We start from the raw sequence: 20,693 nt of genomic DNA, 5'->3' as shown, positions 1-20,693 counted from the left end.
AGGAAGGATGATTGGGTGCTCCCCACCATTTGAGAAGAGCTTTATCCTGAAAAACAGGTCTTTAAACTTTTGGTAGTGTGAAAATGAGGAAAGAAAAAAGTAGTCTAGTCAGCCAGTCTTGGGCTCAAGAAAGCATGTAGGTGAAGAAAAGTACTCAAGCATGCTGAGGAGTTGGGAGAGTGGTTCTGTATGTCCTAGTACATACAGAACTAAAATACTGTCAATAGCCATTCACAAGTGTGCATTAAACTTTAGTACTAAATGCTTCAAACCATAAGATGGCTTTAAACACATACTACATTTAAAAAAGAGAGAGAGGGAGAGAGGAGGGAAGAGGGGGATCTGTGATTAGTATGTAAAATGAACAATAAAATTAATTAATCAATTAATTAATAAAAAAGAGCCCGGCAGTGGTGGTGTACACCTTTAACTCCAGCACTTGGTAGGCACAGACAAGCGGATCTCTGAGAGTTTGAGGCCAGCCAGGTCTACAAAGCAAGATCCAGGACAGGAACCAAAGCTACATAGAGAAACCCTGTCTCAAAATACAAAAAGAGAGAGAGCACAATGCCCAGTGTGGTATCACATGCCTTGAATCCCAGTACTTGAGAGGTAGACAGGCAGATCCCTGAGTTCAAGGTCAGCTTAAACTGGTCTAAAGAGTGAGTGTCAGGATAGCAAGGGCTACACAGAGAAACCCTGTCTCCAAAAAAAGCAAAAATTGGCATACAAGCCTATGTATCACTCAATGATTCTTATAAACTCAACAAAACTGTAACATCAACCACCCAGATCATAACTCAGAATAGTTCCAGCACAGCTCTTTTTTCTCCTCAAAGCCAAAGATAATGGCTTTGGTCCCATCTTTCAATTGTGTCTGTTTGATCTTCTGTTGTTGTTGTTATTTGGTTTTTTGTTTTTAATTAATTTACTTTATGTGTGTAAGTGTTTTACCTGTGTATATGTGTACCACATGCATGCCTAGTATCCATGAAGGTTAGAAGACAGCATGAGATCACCTGGAACTGAAGTTTTATGGATGATTAGGAAAGACCACATGGGTGCTGGAAACTGAATTAGGGTCTTCTACAAAAGCAACAAATGCTCTAAAATGCTGAGCCAGCGCTCCAGCCCTCTATTTTTTAGACTTTATAGTAATGCATTCACACAAGTATGTTCTTTCATATATGCTTTATTTAATTATCCTTCTTACAAGTAAAATACATTCAAGTGAGATGTAAGAAAAAAGTCCTATCAACACTATCAAAAATCAAATTCATCAAATCACCCAGGAAGCAGAGACAGACAAACCTCTGAGTTCAAGGCCAGTGATTTGGGGGATGGAGAGAGAACACAACACAGATTTAAACTATAAATCATTTTCAAAGCAAACTACTTCTCAAGCAATGAAGTCTAAAATATCAGTGTATTTAAAGATAAATACTGGGCAGTGTGACCACATGCTCCTAGGTGATGATTTCAGTGGAATCTTCACTATGGGTTTCATTGGGGGTGGAATCTTCCAGCTATAAAGGTTTTCGAAGTGCCTCTGATGGAATTAATACCAATTCAGAGGTATTATCAATGCTGTGAGAATCCAAGCAACCCTGATTGGAAGTAAGCTTTGCAGTGTGTAGGGGACTGTCTTCCACTATTGACTGCTACCTGATGCAGCTTTGGGGCAGAGACGACCCCTGGAATTTCATCACCAGGTTAAGAGCACATATTGCTCTTCCTGAGGACCAGAGCTCAATTCCCAAAACTCACCTCAAGTGGCTCACAACCATCTGAAACTCTCATTCAAAGAGATCTTGGGTTGGGGATTTAGCTCAGTGGTAGAGTGCTTGCCTAACAAGCACAAGACCCTGGGTTCGATCCTCAGCTCAAAAAAAAAAAAAAAAAAAAGAGAGATCCAATACAAGCTGGGCAATGGTGGTACATGCTTTTAATTCCAGCACTTGGAAGGCAGAGGCGGGTAGAGCTGAGTCTACTGAGGGAGTTCCAGGACAGCCAAGACAGCAAGGGCTACATAGAAGAAACCCTGTCTCAAAAAAAAAAAAAGAGAGAGAGAGAGAGAGAGGAGAAAGGAGAGAGAGATTGATCCAATACTTCTGAACTCCTCAGACACCTAAAATTATTGTACATAACCACACACATATACACGTGATTAAAAATAAACCTTTTAAATTATTTAAATTAATTAAAGCTAGTTCTTTGGTTGAACTAGTCAAATTTTAAGTGCTCAATAGGTACTAGACAGGGCAAAGCATGTTAATTATATACTTTGTAAAAATACTATGAGAGCCGGGTGGTGGTGGCGCACACCTTTAATCCCAGCACTCAGGGCAGAGGCAGGCAGATCTCTGTGAGTCCAAGGCAGGCCTGGTCTACAGAGTGAGTTCCAGGACTGGCTCCAAAGTTACACAGAGAAACCCTGTTTTGAGAAGAAGAAAAAAAAAACAACAACAACTTTGAGAGGTAAAGGGATACCTGAAAAGTTTCTCTACACATTACATAAAGAATAATCTGGACTGGCAAAATGGCTGAGCAGGTAAAAGTGCTTCCCATGCAAGCCTGACATTACCTGAGCTTGATCCCAGAAACCCAAGGTTCAACTCCCAAAGCTGTCCTCTGACTTCCACATGTATGCCATGGCATACTCACACTCATACACAAATACATAATAATAAATGAAATCATGAATGTTTTTAAAAGAACAATCTAATTTATTTAGACTAATTTATTTAGGTAATTATGTGCTGGTCAGGCATGATGACATATAGCTATAATCCCCAATACCTGGGAGGTTGAGGCAGGATCAGGCTGTTCAAGGCCAGCCTTGACTACACAACAAGTTCAAGGCTAGCCTGGGCTCCATGAGATGCTGTCTCCAAAATAAAGTTGAGAGTTTAAACAGCCCATGAATACTTAAATTTATTCTGCACCAACTAGTGTAGGGAGTGGAGGTGCAAACAGCTGCCCCTGCTTACTGCAGAGTTTTCCATCTATTTCTCAGCCTGATATCAAACCCTCTAAATTACATCAGCTCCAAAAAACAATGGTCTCAAATCCTTGTGGGGATCTAAGAAAGAACCTTCTTTTTTGTTTGTTTGTTTGGTTGGTTTTGTTTTCGAGACAGGGTTTCTCTGTGTAGCTCTAGATGTCCAGGAACTTGCTCTGTAGACCAAACTGACCTCGAACTCACAAAGACCTGCCTGCCTCTGCCTCCTGAGTGCTGGGATTAAAGGTGTGCACCACCACCGCCTGTCTAGAAAGGATCTTCTATATCATACTGAATAGGGGGGGGGGGGAGATATTCTGGTATGTGTCCAAGGCACCTTGTACAAAGCAATCACCTTCTACATTAAGTATTTTGTTTCTTTTAGCTGGCAAAAAGAAAACCACAAGTTGCTTGATTATAATCTCTTTTCACAATCTCTAAGATTTTAATTTCTTTCTTTGACAATGACCCATACAAAATAAGAAATGAGAAATAAGTTCCCTAATCTGTGGGGGAGACTTTATTTTTTCTAACACAATAAACATTTCCTGACTTCTAACTTATAGGTAAAGTAAAAAAAACTTCTGAATTTTAAAAGTTATGGATAGGCAGACGTGGAAAGTGCTTCCCCCCCGCCCCAGACAGGGTTTCTGTGTTGCTCTGGCTGTGCTGGATCTCGCTCTGTAGACCAGACTGGCCTTGAACACACAGAAATCCACCTACCTCTGCCTCCCAAGTGCTGGAACTAAAGGCATCCATGCACCACCACTGCCTGGCATGAGGTATGTGCTTCTGATTTTAGCATTTAAAGAAAATAGTCAGGAGAATCTCAAGTTCAAGCAAGGCCAGCCTAAACTGCAGAGTGAGATCCAAGTCACCCAGAGAAACTTAGTCTTAAAATAAGAAGCAATGAGCAGGCTGGGGATATACCTCAGGGTCAGAGTGCTTGCCTAGATGAATAAATAAAGCCCTGGGTTCAATTCCCAGGCCAAAAACAAAGAGGAGGAGTCATCACCCTCACAACCCAACAAAGCATTTTTAAAAAACAATACACACCAGGTCCTTCCAAATGGAGTGTTAAAATAACAGGTTACTTGTGGTACTTTGCAAGCAAAGGAAGAAGGCAAACAGCAATTATACTGCTTCACTCAAGTCTCCAAAAACCGAACTCAAAAGAACAAGGATGTGTTATAGTAGAACTGCTTTCCACAAACTACACAGTAGCAATTCTTCTGAGAGAAGTAGACTGTTTATACTGTTTCCTGTCATATGATGTCTTTGTTTTTAATTCAATTAGTCAACAATCACAGAAAGTATCAAGTTGATGATTTAGGTATATATTACCCTTATATTACAAATAGGTCTCTCTCTGGACATGGTGGCTCAAGCCTTTAATCCTATCACTCGGGAGGCAGAGACAGGCAGTGAGTTAAAGGCCAACCTGGTCTACAAAGCAAGTTCCAGGACAGCTAAGACTTACACAAACAAACCTGTCTCAAAAAAGAAGAAAGAAGAAGAAAAAGGAAAATAAACAAACAAGACTCTCAACTGCAAAGGGCACTTTATAAAGATTATCATAATTCAACTAAACAAAACCATTTGAAAAGCTCAAGAAATGCCCACTTAGAGGCGGAGGCAGGTGGATCTCTGTGAGTTCCAACCCAGACTGATCTACACAGCAGTTCTTCCAGCCTTGCCAGTCACATGGTGAAACAGGAAAAAAAGAAAGAAAGAAATAGAAAAGAGAAAAAACAATATTTCACCTTAGAAATCTTAAGCACTGACAGTCAAAGCAAAACACATTAAACCTTAAGGGGGAACCCAAAGAATGCTGTCCCACTAGGTGAAAGAAAAAGGGATGTAAGTAAGCTTCATTGTACTCTGATCCTTGTTCATTTTGTCTTACATTTCAAACACAAACAAATATATAAATTATAAATTAAACACCAAGGTATTGACGATTAATGCTCAAGTTTTTCCACTGATGGGACAAGCAACCAAAAAGCCTAAACATTGGAGGCCTAAAGTACTGCTTTGTTACTTACCCCATTTTTACCCCTCCAGAGTTCAACTACAGAGGTTAAGTCTTGGTGCTGAAAAAAGAACAGAGAAACTAATCCACTTTCATCTCTCAATTACAAGCTATAGGTGGTAAATTGGTAAAATGAAAATAGGTTCCAACATGTTGATGGAAAATTAAGACATCCATCCTATCAATATGGTACCTTCATTATATCCAAATTTTAAAACACCTCCATTTCAAGGGATGGAGGTTCTAAGCATTGTTCGAGGCTCTTCATTCAATAGCCAGGAAAGAAGCAACAACAACAAACAAACAACAAAAAAAACAAAAAAAAAAACCTTTGACCTGATAAGCAAACTTAAAAAATTAAGAAAATAGCATAACTGCAGAAAAATGTTCAAACAAGCTCATCACAGCACTGTTTAAAAAAAAAATTACAGCAATGTAAATTAACAAAAGATTGTTGTAAACTATGATTACAGAATACTAAATATCCATTATGAGAATAAAAATTTCACATGGAAAGCTTCTCTTGTAAGTATTCCAACAGATAATGTATAATCAAAGAGCTATAATTCGAGTTGGATAGACCATCTCTACTTTTATGTATTCTCCTGGGATAGTTCACTGGTTTGGCATTGGGTTAGTTGCCTGGGTTTGGGGATGTGTTTTGTTTGTTTGTTGACTTTTTCAGACAGAATCTCCTGTAGCCCAATCTGGCTTCAAACATACTATGTGGATAAGGTAAGCCTTAAACCAATCCTCTTGCAGCCACCTCCTTCCCAAGTGCTGAGATTACATATGTGCACCACCACATCCAGCATCGTGTGTGTGTGTGTGTGTGTGTGTGTGTGTGTGTGTGTGTGTGTGACATGAAAACATGAAACCAGATGAGGTGGGAGAAAGAAGGCTACCATAAGAAGGGGGGAACAAAGGACAAATGAATTTACATGTGAAGTACAGTGTTATACATGAATGAAATTATTTTTACACTAAGACAGATGTTTTTAAAGAAATTGGGGGGGGGGCTGGAGAGATGGCTCAGAGGTTAGGAGCACTGCCTGCTTTTCCAGAGGTCCTAAGTTCAATTCCCAGCAACCACATGGTGGCTCACAACCATCTATAACGAGATCTGGTGCCCTCTTCTGGCCTGCAGTCATACATGCCGTATACATAATAATAAATAAATTTTTTAAAAAAGAAAGAAAAGAAATTAGGACCAACAAGATGGTTCAGCAGATAAGGACACCTGCTGTCACCAAGAGTGACAACCTTAGTTGAATCTTTGAGACAAACAAGGTAGAGAGAACTAACTTCCACAAGTCGTCCTGACCTCTGCATACACACTGTAGCATCTCAAGTGCCAAGCTATACCCACACCTTCACAAGAACACACACACACACACACACACACACACAAACAAAATAAAAATATAATAAAAAAAATTTAAAGCCAGGTAGTGGTGGCGCACGCCTGTAATCCCAGCACTCGGGAGGCAGAGGCAGGCAGATCTCTGTGAGTTCGAGGCCAGCCTGGTCTACCAAGCGAGTTCCAGGAAAGGCGCAAAGCTACACAGAGAAACCCTGTCTCGAAAAAAAAAAAAAAAAAAAAAATTAGACCTAGAAAGAAAGGTACAAGGCCAAGGAAATAGTTCAACAGGTAAAGTGCTTGCCACACGGTCATGAGGCTCTAAATTCAAAAACTGTGCATTGGTGGTACTTGCTTGTAATCCTAGCATTGGTGAGGAGGCATAATCAGGCAGATCTTTGGAACTGGAAGGTCAGCCAGCTGGTCAGCTTAGTTAGACAAATCCAAATACAGAGCACCAGGGCCCATTAAGAGACTGTCTCAGGCTGGAGAGATGGCTCAGAGGTTAAGAGCACTGACTGCTCTTCCAGAGGTCCTGAGTTCAATTCCCAGCAACCACATAGTGGCTCACAACCATCTATAATGAGATCTGGTGCCCTCTTCTGGCCTGCAGTCATACATGCCGTATACATAATAAATAAATAAATATTTAGAAAAAAAAGAGACCGTCTCAAAATACAAGATGGGCAGTTCTCAAAGACTGACACCCAAAGTTAATGTCTAACCCCTGTTCAAATGCACATACACACATATATACATACATATACCTGTGCAGCTCTGGCTGGCCTGGAGCTCGATATGTAGATCAGGCTGCCCTCAAACTCAAAGAGCCTCATGCCTCTGCCTCCAGAGTGCTGGGATTAAAGGTGTACAATATACCAAATATGAATTTAGATAATAGTAATAAACAGTTCTCAAACCAACAGGTTTACCACCAACAATGCACTAACTTATCTTTTTAATGCTTTTTTAAATAACCACACTGATTTCATTACCTTGTAATATGGCACTCAATATTTAGAAAACACAGTTCTGGGGCTGGAGAAATTGCTGAGGACCTGGGTTTGGTTCCTAGGAGCCACATGGAGGCTCACAATCATCTGTAACTCTCCAGCTCCAGGGGATCTGATATCTCTCTGACCTCCACATACATGGTATACACACATATACATAAAATTTTTTAAAAAATAAAGAAGAAACGAAAACACAGTTCTAAAACTTTACACAGAACATGCTAAGGTCTTTGCTCCAACCACTTTCCACCACAGCTCCAAAATAAGAAAACAGATCAAAGTCTATTCTGTGTGATCCTTATAGGCATTTGAATTGATGGGCTTTATTTACTCCAGTCCCAGTAGCAAGGCCCAACCAGGGCTCACTCTGCAAGGTGAGATCCACTCTTCTGGAGCCCCTGCAACACTATTAACAGATACAAGTGCTGAAAAGTTTCTCCACTTCTGTTGCCTTCTCAGTGGGCATTAGGAAATTCTGCATTTAATAACATGCATCTGGTCTACCACTGCTCACAAGCCTACTCTTGTTTATTGGGGGGAGAGGGGCGGTGAATGAGTGAGACAGGGTTTCTCTGTGTAGCCCTGGCTGTCCTGTAACTCGCTATGTAGACCAGGCTTTCCTCAAACTCACAGAGATCCTCCTACCTCTGCCTCTCAAGAGCTGGGATTAAAGGTGTGTGTCACTACCACCCATCAAGACAAGCCAACTCTTTCATGAAAACCTTTTTAAAAAATAATTCTAGGGGCTGGAGAGATGGCTCAAATGTTAAGAGCACTGGCTGTTCTTCCAAAGGACCCAGGTTCAATTCCCAAAACCCACATGGCAACTCACAACTGTCTGTGAAACTCCAGCTCCAAGGGATCCAATACCCTTATACAGACATACACGCAAGCAAAATACTAATGCACATAAAATATAAGTAAATAAATTATTTTTAAAAACAAATTCTATTGCAATAGGATTCTAACAGCATTACATTTTTAGGGTGTTTTCCACGTACGCCATTCCACTTGATCTTCCCTCACAACATATGAAATAAGTAGACACTTTTCCCCGGGTGGTGGTGGCGCACACCTTTATTCCCAGTACTCGGGAGGCAGAGCCAGGCAGATATCTGTGAGTTTGAGGCCAGCCTGGGCTACAGAGCAAGATCCAGGAAAGGTGCAAAGCTACACAGAGAAACCCTGTCTTGAAAAGCAAAACAAAAAAGTAGACACTGTTCTTCCTTTAATAATGAGGGAATGTTATATGGCTTGCCAGAAAAAAAAGGGCTAATGAGCAGCACTAGGGTAGACTCAAGACTTACTGATCTATGCACTATCATGATAAAACAATTTTCATGTTAGTGTAGGATACAATTATGAACTTAAAAGTATAAATGCAGTACAAAAATGAAAATGAAAGCATATCAGTATCAAAATCAAAAATTAAGATTAAAAATAGTAATGACATGTTAGTAACTATAGTAGTTATCTTGAATTACTGGGAACTCTAGTGCAATCCAATATGGACGTGATCTCATACTTAAATCTAAATCGATGTTTCACTGATTATGAAATTACACAGAAATTCACCACAGAGGGTCTAGAGAGAGAGCTCGGGAAATAGAGGCACTTGCAGCCAAACCTGACAACCTGAGTTCCATCCCCAGGACCCATATGCTGAACGAAGAGAATCAACTCCTACAAGCTGTCCTCTGACCTACACATGTGCACCATGGCATGCATGCACCCACATTCATACATACAAATAAATGTAATTTCTAAAACTTATAAACAAATTTGCCATCTAAAATTACAGAACTAGATAATCTGTAAGAAACAACCAGCCATACAGATTGCAAACTTCTCCCAAAATTTTCTTTTTTCTTTTTTTTCTTTTTTTTTTTTTTGGGCTTTTCAAGACAGGGTTTCTCTGTGTAGCTTTGCGTCTTTCCTGGATCTCACTCAGTAGACCAGGCTGGCCTCGAACTCACAAAGATCCACTGGCTCTGCCTCCCGAGTGCTGGGATTACAGGCGTTCGCCACCACCGCCCGGCCCAAAACTTTCTTAGTATTGTGTCTTCATAACAAATTATGAAGTTCCCTCTGTGAAACCCAACTTGATTTCAACATTAAGAGAATTACAACAGCATAACCATGTTGTTTCTCCATATCTGCAATATGCACTCAATTTCCAGAGCACTTTTGAGAAATGTATAAAATCCACAACTTAAAAGCAAAACCCAGGGTTGGGGATTTAGCTCAGTGGCAGAGCGCTTGCCTAGCAAGCATAAGGCCCTGGGTTCAGTCCTCAGCTCTGAAAAAACAAAAAAAAAAGCAAAACCCAAGACAGAATATTGTTTCTGGGATTTTAGGGCAAGGGTTTTATTTACTTTTTAAATGTGTGTGTGTGTGTGTGTGTGTGTGTGTGTGTGTGTGTGTGTGTTCATGAGTGCCATTGCACACATGTGGGAGTTGGAAGACAACTTGGAGTTCTCTCCTTCCACCACATGGGTCCAGGGGATCAACTCAGATTGTCAGGCCTGGTGGTGGTGTCTTACTACCTACTACCATCTCTCTCCTACTTCTGTTTTCTTTTTCTTTTTAATTTTTCCAGACAGGGTTTCTCTGTGAAACAGTCCTAGCTGTCCTGAACTCACTTTGTAAACCAGGCTGGCCTCAAACTCACAGAAATCTGCCTGCCTCTGCCTCCCGAGTGCTGGATTTAAAGGTATTCACCACCACCACCACCCAGCCAGGTTTTCATTTTTAATAGTAATAATAGTAAGACAGGATCTTACTATGAAGCCCTGGCTAATATGGCCCACAACAGTCTCAAACTCCTGACAATTTTAGCCTGAGTTGTTTCTTTCAAATAAAAGAAGTGCATATAGGATGCACTTTCCTATATTAAAAAAGTATTTCAAATGTGTAAAATTAGCCTAAGTATGAGCTCTAAATTATCTAGATAAGGAAACTCAAGTCCAGAGAAGTAATATCCCAACAGCAATTAATGACACAATGAAATCATGATTCATGATCTGTCTGCCAATGCAGAATTACCTATCAGGGGGCTGGAGAGATGGCTCAGAGGTTAAGAGTACTGGCTGTTCTTCCAGAGGTCCTGAGTTCAATTCTCAGCAACCACATAGTGGCTCACAGCCATCCATAATGAGATCTGGTGCCTTCTTCTGGCCTGCACACATACATGCAGGCAGAACACTATATACATAATAAATAAAAAAAATTTTTAATTACTCATCAGTCTATACTACCTATAAATTCAATAAAATGTGTTAACATCTAAAGTTTTAAATACATTAAGATTCAAAAACAGAGGTCACAAGTCTACAGAAAAGAGACTATCTTAAGGAAAAGTCAAAGTTACAAAGAATGAAAACTCCTTCTGCAATGTAAGACATCAAGTAATTTAATAACACTGCTAACACTGCTTTTTCTCATACCAATACTATTCACCTGCTAAAACAAAATCTGGAAAGAAAATTCTGCTGAGAACTGTGCTAAGTAGTGAGGGTATCAGGAAACAAAAGGCTTCTGGTCTTTACTGAATGAACAACTGGGTGTACCTCTCTGAAAATATTTCTCTAAGATATGACAGGATAAGACCCTATGCAACTGTAACAACACTTTCTTTCATCTCTTCCAAAATTGTAACAATCCTCAACACACCCCCTCTGAAGTATGAATACATCCCTTGACAACTCAGAATTCCACTTTACCACACCAAGTATTAACAAGGACTGTAAGCAGGTTTTTAAACTGATTTTACCACACCTCACAGCCTGGGGCAAATTTCAAGAACTTTTCACAATGCACAGTACACCTTCCAGGTTCACAACCCTGGTCTCAAATGACTGTAACACACTCTCCTACCCTCCACTTTACTAGAAACCTGAGTCAGATGGTTTAGGAGGAACTACAATGTTGGTATGTTAGAAAGCACCTTCAGGACCCCTCTGTGGGCAGGAAGCAGACTTCATGCCTTGCTTCCTCTACTTTCCTCTAGGTTCTGCTGTCTACCTCTGGACATACCTTCAGTTAGCATCTAATTTGATAAAATGTGTTCTAACGCCTTGTAAACAAATTCACTATGCTGCTCACAACTGCTTAGGGTTACCTAAACGTAAAAATGGTGAAGCTGAAAGATGTCTTCATAGGCAATCAATCTAACCTTCCAGAAGCTTCCAAATTTAGTCTAATATATTGCACAGCGTTTACCCAAAACAATGTCATTCTGTAACCTCTTTTGCTCTCTCAAATCATTGAAAGGAGGTCTTTCTTTGGCCACCAACTCATGTTATTTGGCCTCCAGGTAAAAAACACAAGAGCATGTGTCTTTTGCCAGACTGAATCTCAAAGGGAAAGGACTTCTTCATGTCCCCACAAAACAAAATCAAACGTTTTGATAAAGAAGCACCTTCGACCATTCAATCGTAACCTCTGACGGTTCACTGTTCTCATTATGAGAAACAAAGTTGAACCTCCATTACAAGAGCATATACACTTCTTAATACAAAAATAATTAAATGTCAAACAACCAAGTGTTTGCCAAAATAGCAAGAAGAATGTCAACCTCAGTCTGAAGACGACCGAACATCAAGACCTAACCGAAGCCCGCGTGTAAAACTCACAAATGAGATGAACAGACTCCGGAGTGCCTATCAGACAGCGCAAACTCTACGCCACAATTTTGAGACAAGTTTTCTGACCCCAACCAGCAATACCATCTTGGGCCCTCAAATGCAACGCATCCAGCACAATTTCAACCCAAGAAACCACACTAATCTTTTGCAGAGCCATTTACCAGAGTTCCTGGAGCTCTTTCAACCTTCACTGCACTTCCAGTACCACCAGGTCAGGAGGCTGCCCCACTGCAGTCAAGCTGAGGCCCGCACGGCGCGCCAGTGGGTGCCGACAGCACGACCTCCGGCCTCTCCCACGGACTCGGCCAGGGCCTCAGGCCACACACTCACCTCCCGGGGGCCCGGAAGTATTTTCCAGGGCGCTCCAGGGGTAGCGCCCCACATTCTGAGTGCTACCGGCCGCCAGGTTCAGGATGGCCGCCGAGCTAGGCGACCCCGCCTCCCCCGCGTCGCCCGGCCGGGCCTCGGCGCTCCACTCCCCGAGCCACCCCAGGCCCCCGCCCGCCGCCGCCTTCTCAGTCCGTGACAGCCGCCGCGCCCGGCCGAGGCCCGCCCCTCCTCCAGCAGCTCCTCGCCTCCGGAGCCGGGGAGTGGGCTTCTTACCAGGTGGCAGGACATGGCGAGGCCCGCCAGCGCACGGCCTCCTCCGCCACCCCACGAGGCTGCCAGCCAGGGCCGGCGTGGGGCAGCGCCTAGGCCGCTGGAGCGTCTCCGCCGGCTACTCCGCTGCCGCCGCCGCCGCCGCCGCCGCCGCCGCCGCCGCCGCCGCCGCCGCCGCCGCCGCCGCCTTCTCACAACCACAACAACATGGCGGCAGCGGCCACACAGAGCGCGCTCCCGAGACCGATCGGAGCTTCTAGCGGGGGCGCGCGCGCACGCTCCGGCGCGCTGGCGGCGGTCGGGGGTGGGCCGAAGTGGGCTGGCTGTCACGGGACGGACGGGGGCGGGGCCTGGAGAGCTGGTCACGCCCCCAGGATGTGGGCGGGGCTGCAAGTGGGCGGGAAGTGGCTTCCCAGAAGCATCCGGAGGAGCCAGGCGAAAAAAAGAATAGAAAACTGCAAAATGAATAGATGAACCGTTACAAATTAAGGGAAGAAAAACAAGGACTAGAAAGGTTTTCAGGAGGCTTCCTTTGCTAGCTTAGAAGCCCAAGACAGTAGCTTGGCTTACTCCGCTTTCTATTAGAACAGCAGTGATATTTCCCTCGCAGGTATAGTCAATATAAAACTAACAATACAGTGCGTGGAACTATAGTGTGCTACAGGATATCCTCAGCATACAAATTCAAACTGCCTCAACCTCAGCTCCTAATAAAAATCTCAGTGCTCAAACGAAGAAAAAAAAAAAAAAACCTGCTCAAACTGGCCTGCAGAAGAATCCCATAGTCCACCACTGTAATAACTTGGTCAGCGGTTCACCACCTGTGAGTTGTGACCCCTTGGAGCTCCAACGACGCTTTCACAAAGGTCACATATCAGATATTCTGCACACTAGGTATTTACATTATAATTCAGAACAGTAGCAAAATTACAATTATGAAGTAGAAAGGAAAATAATTTTTTGGTTGGCAGCATTAGGAGTTGAGAAGCATACCTTAGGCTCTAATAGAACCATCTTCTCTCATTCCCTCAGATGAACCCTTGACTTTTCCAGAAAACAAGTATATGAAATTTATCCCTGTTTGTTACTTTGGTTGTTTTTTGTTTTTTGTTTTTCCACAGCACTCTGCAATTATTTGTCGCTTTGTATTCAATATCATGGCCATTCTCTCCCACTGTAATTTAAGAACAGTTAGTGGGGAAAGGATGCTGTCTTATTTGTCAGCAGGTCTCCAGCACCTAGAATTGTGCAGCACAATAGGCAAACTTCCTAATTAACTAAGGAATAACAGGTGTTTCTATTTTCTCTAGTTGAATGTCACAACTTTAATGAGTAGAGGCTATCTCCGTTTTACAAACAAAAAAAGTAAAACCCAGAATAAGCTGAACTTAACTAAAAATTCAAACCCAGACCCAGCCAACAACAAAACTATACTATGGTTGTGCTACCCACTACATCACAAAATCTCAAGGAAGGCATTACATCACAGTCCAAAGTGAGGAAAGACTTCCCATTACTCTCTGAGAAACTCTTATCTTCCTCCTCTTCCATGCAGCTGATGGTGTTTCAATTTTTACCTTCACTAGAAAAGCCCAAGGCTAAATTTGAAGCACTACGATTGCACCTCTTGGACCTAAAAAAAAAAAGGTAGTGATAGGAATAAACGCCGCCACACTTGCATTTGTCTGTCACAGCTGACATGACAGAGAAATAAATGGACCGCCACCAATGGGTGGCCACTGGTTGGACCAGAACTAGCACTTAGCCGCCAGGACAACTCCCTGTTGGCTAGCTAGCTGCTAATAAAGTGGCTCTGGGTAGACAATTCAACCAGTAGGAAGTTGATAACCACTCCACCAGTCCCATGGTCCCCACAATCCACGTGGAAAGAGCAAATGGGCTGATGTGTAACTTTCGTCTTTTTATCCAGAATAACAATTTGCTTTTGATCCAGAATGAGGAAGGGAATCCTTGACTGGATCCTCAACCAGAATTTAAAATATTTGAAGGAATTTTCCTGTACCTGTGAATTCGCAGTATGCATTGAATCTTTCAGTGTGCATTAAACTATGTGACCATTTTCTGTGTAAATCTAACATCAGACTCACCTCAACTTATGTACCTGAGATGTGACGGCTAGGGTTTGAACGCAAGTAATCTGACTCTGAGGGACATCTGTGAACATCATACTACAGTTCATCCCCGCTACTGCTAACCTATAAGATAGATGTTGGTAAATTGTCTCTAAATACAAAAGCGCAAACAGCTGCATGGCCTTGAAACCTCACTTCATGGGGTTTGGGGACGTCCAGCGTGCACTTGGCATGCACCAAGCCCTAGAGTCAGTTCTCTCATCACAAAGCTAATATCAAGGACAAGGACCTAAAAAGACAAACCAAAGAGAGCTAGGCTGAGTGTACTGGTTTAAATTTGAATCCTGGTACTTCCATACGCTTCTTTCTCATTTCCTTTTCCTGTGCTCCTGTTGCTTTGACACCCGTGAGGTCATTGTCACTACTGTGCTTACCAGACACAGGTGTGTAACTGTTCTCTGATATAATGGATTTGAAGGGTTTTTTTAGATTTGTTTATTTTATGTGTATGAATGTTTTTTGCCTGTATATAAGTCTGTGCACCGTGTGTGTCTGTGCCCATGGAAGTCAGATGAGTGCAGCAGATCCCCGGGGAAATGGAGTTACAGACGTTTGTAAGACACCATGTAAATACTGGGAACCAAACCCAGGTCCTCTGCAAGAGGAGCCAGTGCTCTTAACCACTGAGCCCCAAGATTAGAGGACATTTTATATCTTACAGACAAACTAAACCAGTAGATAAGGTCCCTGCAAGCCAAGACAAAACCCCGGGGAGAGTCACAGGAAAAGAGGGACCACAAGCCAGCTCCGGAGGGCTCTTCTCACTGCCCTGTTTTTCACATAAGGAGGTTCTTCTCCCCACCCGGCCTTCCTCTCCCCCTTCCTGCTATTCTTCTCTTTAGTCTCCCCTGCTACATTCAAAGATGAAAAATGTTCTCCCAGCTTCTTACAGACACTTTGAAATAGCCCAAGATGGAAAGGCTGACTGAAGGAGAATGGAGGCTTCCCAGAGTCTCAAAATGTCCCTGGAAGTCCTTCAACCCCTAAAAATGTAGACTTCCCAACATTAGGTCCTCCCGCTTAAGGATAAAATCTGTTCATTTCTGTGAAGCTTTTCGTGGCTTAGCCTCCAATCCTCGCAAACTTCAGTAGCATCCTCTTTACCTGCCAATCCAGCTCACCAACACAGTAATTAAGCTTGCAGCTGTGAAAAACAACTTGTCCAAAGCAGGCAGAAATTGAAATGAAGTCATGTTTCCTGATTCAAAATCTTTCAGATGTGAATTCAGGACAAGCAGCAAAGTTTTGGGGCTTCCTACCATAGCCAACTAATTTTACATAGCCCCCAGTCCAAGTTATGTGGACTACAGGATAGTTGCTCTTACCATGGTGCCACCGCAAGAGCTTAACAGTGCTTTGAAATATCATTTATGATGGTTTGTTTCTGGGCCTTTAAGCTTTTGTTTTTGGTTTGTTTGTTTGTTTGTTTGTTTGTTTTTGAGATTATATATAGTTACATCATTTCTCCCTTCCCTTTTCTCCCTCCAAACACCACCATTCCCCCTTTCAATTCATGGTTTCTTTTTCTTTAATTGTTGTGAGATATATATATATATATATATAGAGAGAGAGAGAGAGAGAGAGAGAGAGAGAGAGAGAGAGAGGGAGAGAGAGAGATATCAGGGCCTATTTTTAGCAAGCAAGAAAGGAAATTTCTATATTCAAGAAAAGATTACAATGACATTAATGAGAATATAATTACTTTAACCAAAATCATGAAAGTGGTAATTTTTAAAAATAATATAATGTATATGCCATTGTTAGAATTGTTACTTTTATTCTGTATTTTATCCCAGTGGTATGACCTAAAACAAGGCAAGCAGAGCACTGTGTGTGAGCTTAAATTAAATTTTCCTGTAAGTATAAAATATCTCCCAGGATTTTTCAGACAGCATGTGGTACCCCTACTGACTGAAGTGGATCAGTTATTTCAGTCCTAATTCAGTATAGAACAATGGGTTTCAAAATGTGGTCCACAGGTTCTTCAGGTAACCTTCAGGTAATTCTCAAGGGTGTATATGGGTTAAAACTCCCTTCAAAATAGTACTACTTAATTACTTGTCTTTTTACCATGTTGATATTTTTTTCATGTGGATATTTATACCAATGGCACAAGAGGACTCCAGTTTAATTGTTGGGGCTTTGACACCATCAAAGCAATGGTACACTGTGTTCTAACAGCCATTGTATTCTTCTCAAAATGGGCTGGTGTTAAATAATATGTCAGTTTCACTTAAGAATGTCCTTTATGAAGCAGTTAAAAAGAAAAAAAAGTTAATTTCATTGGCTCCAGGCCTCTGATGGCAAGCCTTTTGCTCTTCTGTATGATGAAATGGAAATTTCGTATAAAGCACTTTTTTCAAAGTTTATTGAGCTGAGATTCACAGAACAGTTAATTAATCATGTTAAAGCAAACAAATCAGTGGCATTTAATAGCACCAGTGTTATGCAACCACCGCCTTTATCCCATCCCAAAGCATTTCACCACTCTAAACTAAAATCCTATAAGCGGTTGTTCCGTACATTATCTCAAGAAAAATCCTTCTGCCATTGTACTGGTTTCTCATTTTAGACACTATTTTTACATAAAAGAATGGTTAACATGCAACCTCCAGTTTGTCATTGTTGGTTATTTGACTTAATTGTCTCAAAACATCTATGAAGTTTGTGACTTCATGTAAAACAGTTTAGTGTATTTGTTACAATAATAAAATTAATTTCTGATGCTTTGTTACAAAAATAAAACAATAAATGATAAAATTAAAGACTATGATCTTATAAAACTTGAATCCCCTACCATAATTCTGATTTTCTCAAAAAAGACAGAGTCTTTTCTACTGAAGGTCGGGCATTGTGGTGCACGCCTTTAAAGCCAGCACTTGGGAGGCAAAGGCAGGCAGATTTCTAAATTCAAAGTCAGCTTGGTCTACAGAGCAAGATCCAGGAATCAGAGAAACCCTGTCTCAAAACAAAACAAAAGAATCTTATCTACTAGGATGAGTGGTAATACCAGGAAAAGTGAATCTTTGATAACACTCGATGAAATGAGCCAAGAGAGCGCCTTAACCTAGTGAACTAATATTTTCCACAGGATCAACTCAGTGTGTTACCAAATTCTGCACATTCTAAGTAAAAGAGAAACCCATGATTTTTAGTGCAGCAAAGTCCTAAAAGTTCATTAGGCCAGCCTGGGCTACCAAGTGAGCTCCAGGAAAGGTGCAAAGCTACACAGAGAAACCCTGTCTTGAAAAAAAAAAAAAAACAAAAACAAAAAAAAAAGAAAGAAAAAGAAAAAATACACACAAGTATCTTATGTGTATGAGACAAGATTTTCTTCAGTGCTTTCACCAGAGAAAATCACCACAAATCAAAGGCAAAGGCAAATGTAACAGTTCGAGTTTCCGCATACAGACAAGCAGGTGTACACACATACACATAAACAAAAATAAGCTTAATTTTTTTTTAATTTAATTTTTTTTTAAGGAAGAGGAAATTGGGAGAAGGGTGTATAGTGGGATTCAGGAGAAGCTGGGGGGAAATAGGGGTGAATAGTGATCATATTCCATTGCATACAAGTATGACTTTTTCAAATAATAAAAAAGGAAAACAAAGAAATAAATGTAAAATAAAACAAACAACAACAACAACAAACACCACCAGAGAAACAAAACCGTAACATTGATCTAGACAGTGGATTTTTTTACTGTATTTTATTTTATCTCTCTCTATAGAGCCCTGGCTGTCCTGGAGCTCACTCAATAGACCAGGCTGGCCTCAAACTCACAGAGATTCTCCTGCCTCTGCCTCCCAAGTGATGAGATCAAAGATGTTCATCATCACACCCAGCCTGATTTTTTAAAATATGGCCCCCAAGCCAGGCTGTGGTGGCACATGCCTTTGATTCCCCACGCTTGGGAGGCAGAGGCAGCAGATCTCTGGTTCTAAGGCCAGCCTGATCTCTAGGATAGCCAGGGCTACACAGAGAAACTCTATTTTGGGAAAACAACAAAACAAAACAAAACAAAACAAAACCCAACTGAGAAAGGACGATATGGCCAGACTTAGGGCGCTCACCTCTAAACCCAGCACTTGGGAGGCAGAGGCAGCAGATCTCTGTGTTCTAGGCTAGGCAAGGTTACATAATGAAACACTGTCTCAAAACAAACAAAAAAGAGCGAGGCCCTGAATCACACACCCAGCACCACTACACACACATTAAGAAAGAATACAATGTCTTTTAGAATGACTATTATCAAAAAGATGGGCAAACCTGGCCGGGGTGGCCCACGCCTTTAATCCCAGCACTCGGGAGGCAGAGGCAGGCGGATCTCTGTGACTTCGAAGTCAGCCTGGTCTCCAAAGCGAGTTCCAGGAAAGGTGCAAAGCTACACAGAGAAACCCTGTCTCTAAACCCCCACCCCCCCAAAAAAAAGAATCTAGTAATTGTTCTTTATAATAGTCTAGAGTGGGGACCCATACCCACCACCTGCCCAGCTCACCCAGGAAGATACTTTAAGGGTTGGGGATTTAGCTCAGTGGTAGAGTGCTTGCCTAACAAGCGCAAGGCCATTATGCAAGACAAACGAAAATACTTCAAAATAAATAAATAAATAAATAACAGTAGGGCTGTGGTGTAGCCCAGTTATCAGAGTGCTGCCTGGCATACATGAAACCCGGGGTATGACCCCCCTCCACCCCATGACTACATAAACCTGAAGCAGTGGCACATGCCTGTAATTCCAGCACTTGGGAAGTGGAGAGAGCAAGATCTGAAGATCAAGCTCATCCTCAGCTACAAAGTGAGTTTGAAGCCAGCCTGGTCCATGCAAGACCATGTCCAAAAAACTAAAAATAGAAGCAGAATGAGACCCAGAAATCTGACTCCTGGGTGCATAGCCAAAGGAATGATGTCCTAGGCAGAACCAATATCTACCATCTTGTATTCATTACAGCATCACTCATGGTAGCCAAGCAATGGAAGGGATCCAAGTGCCGATTCCAACAGCTGATGAATGGATAAAGAAAATGTGGTCCATAGAAGTTAGTGTATGTACAGTACCACAAGTGATTTCTACGGTCGTCTCAGGGAGAGCTCCCTGCATCCTAGCATCAGAGAAGATCGACAACCGTGGCGGGTAGAAAGCCTGGGTTACTGACTCAGCTGAGCCACTGACTCACTGACTGACCCAACCTCACCAGTAGAGCCTCAGTTTTCCCATCCAGAAAATGACAGGGTAGAATGTCATGTCCTGTAGAACCTGCCAGGCCTTCCCACCATCCTCTGATTAAAGGATCTGCCTTACTTTGTAAGATGACTGCATCGGAGAATCACAGATCTGTGCCTGGAGAGGCCTCAAGAGCAAGATGTCTTCCTAGCACCCACATCCCATTTCTGAGGCATACAGAAGTTAAACAACTTGTTTAGCCATGTTGCCAGGAGTGGGTGAAATTGGCAGGTCATTACTAGGACCCAGTGGGGAAATGGGTGGGTATCGTCTATCCTTTGAGAAATGACTCTGAGCTTTGGCAGTTTAGCCACCACATGCTTTCACAAACACTCTGCAGTTCCGGTGGGGATACAAATCTCTCTTGAGCCAGAGAAAATCAATACTGTAGGGCCTCCACTGGGTTAACAAGCGTGATGGGTGCTTCACATTACTAACTAAACCCACCTTTAAAAGGCCAGGTACCCCCTCTAAATTCTCCTGGGAAAGGCAGAGAAAATGAAATCAGCAAGAAGTTAGAAATAGGGGAAGGGGACTGATGGGGCGGGCTTCTTCCTCTCCTCCTCTCCCGCTTGTAACAAAACACGCCCCTCTCTGTGTCCAGTTTACTCTGCCGCAAGCTTCTCTGCAGCCTGGGCCAGCTCACCAGCTACAAATAGAACC

At 42.1% G+C, this 20,693-nt stretch overlaps 1 protein-coding gene across 6 annotated transcripts in view; it reads right to left on the bottom strand.

Moving 5' to 3' along the window:
• Positions 1–12,921, bottom strand: part of Mtmr3 (myotubularin related protein 3) — a 125,149-nt gene extending 112,228 nt beyond the window's left edge. For 3 of the 6 annotated variants that reach the window (XM_036200582.1, XM_036200581.1, XM_036200583.1), the window contains exon 1: positions 12,656–12,921. The gene's annotated coding sequence lies outside the window, so the exon portion shown is untranslated. The remainder of the gene's footprint in view (positions 1–12,655) is intronic. The other 3 variants (XM_036200584.1, XM_036200586.1, XM_036200587.1) reach the window with 1 other exon arrangement.
• Positions 12,922–20,693: the final 7,772 nt, after the last annotated feature.

The sequence above is a fragment of the Onychomys torridus genome, chromosome 10 (genome assembly GCF_903995425.1).
Source record: "Onychomys torridus chromosome 10, mOncTor1.1, whole genome shotgun sequence".
Lineage (NCBI taxonomy): Eukaryota > Metazoa > Chordata > Mammalia > Rodentia > Cricetidae > Onychomys > Onychomys torridus.
Note: the sequence above shows the minus strand (reverse complement) of the source record. Positions and strands in the feature narration are given on the sequence as shown.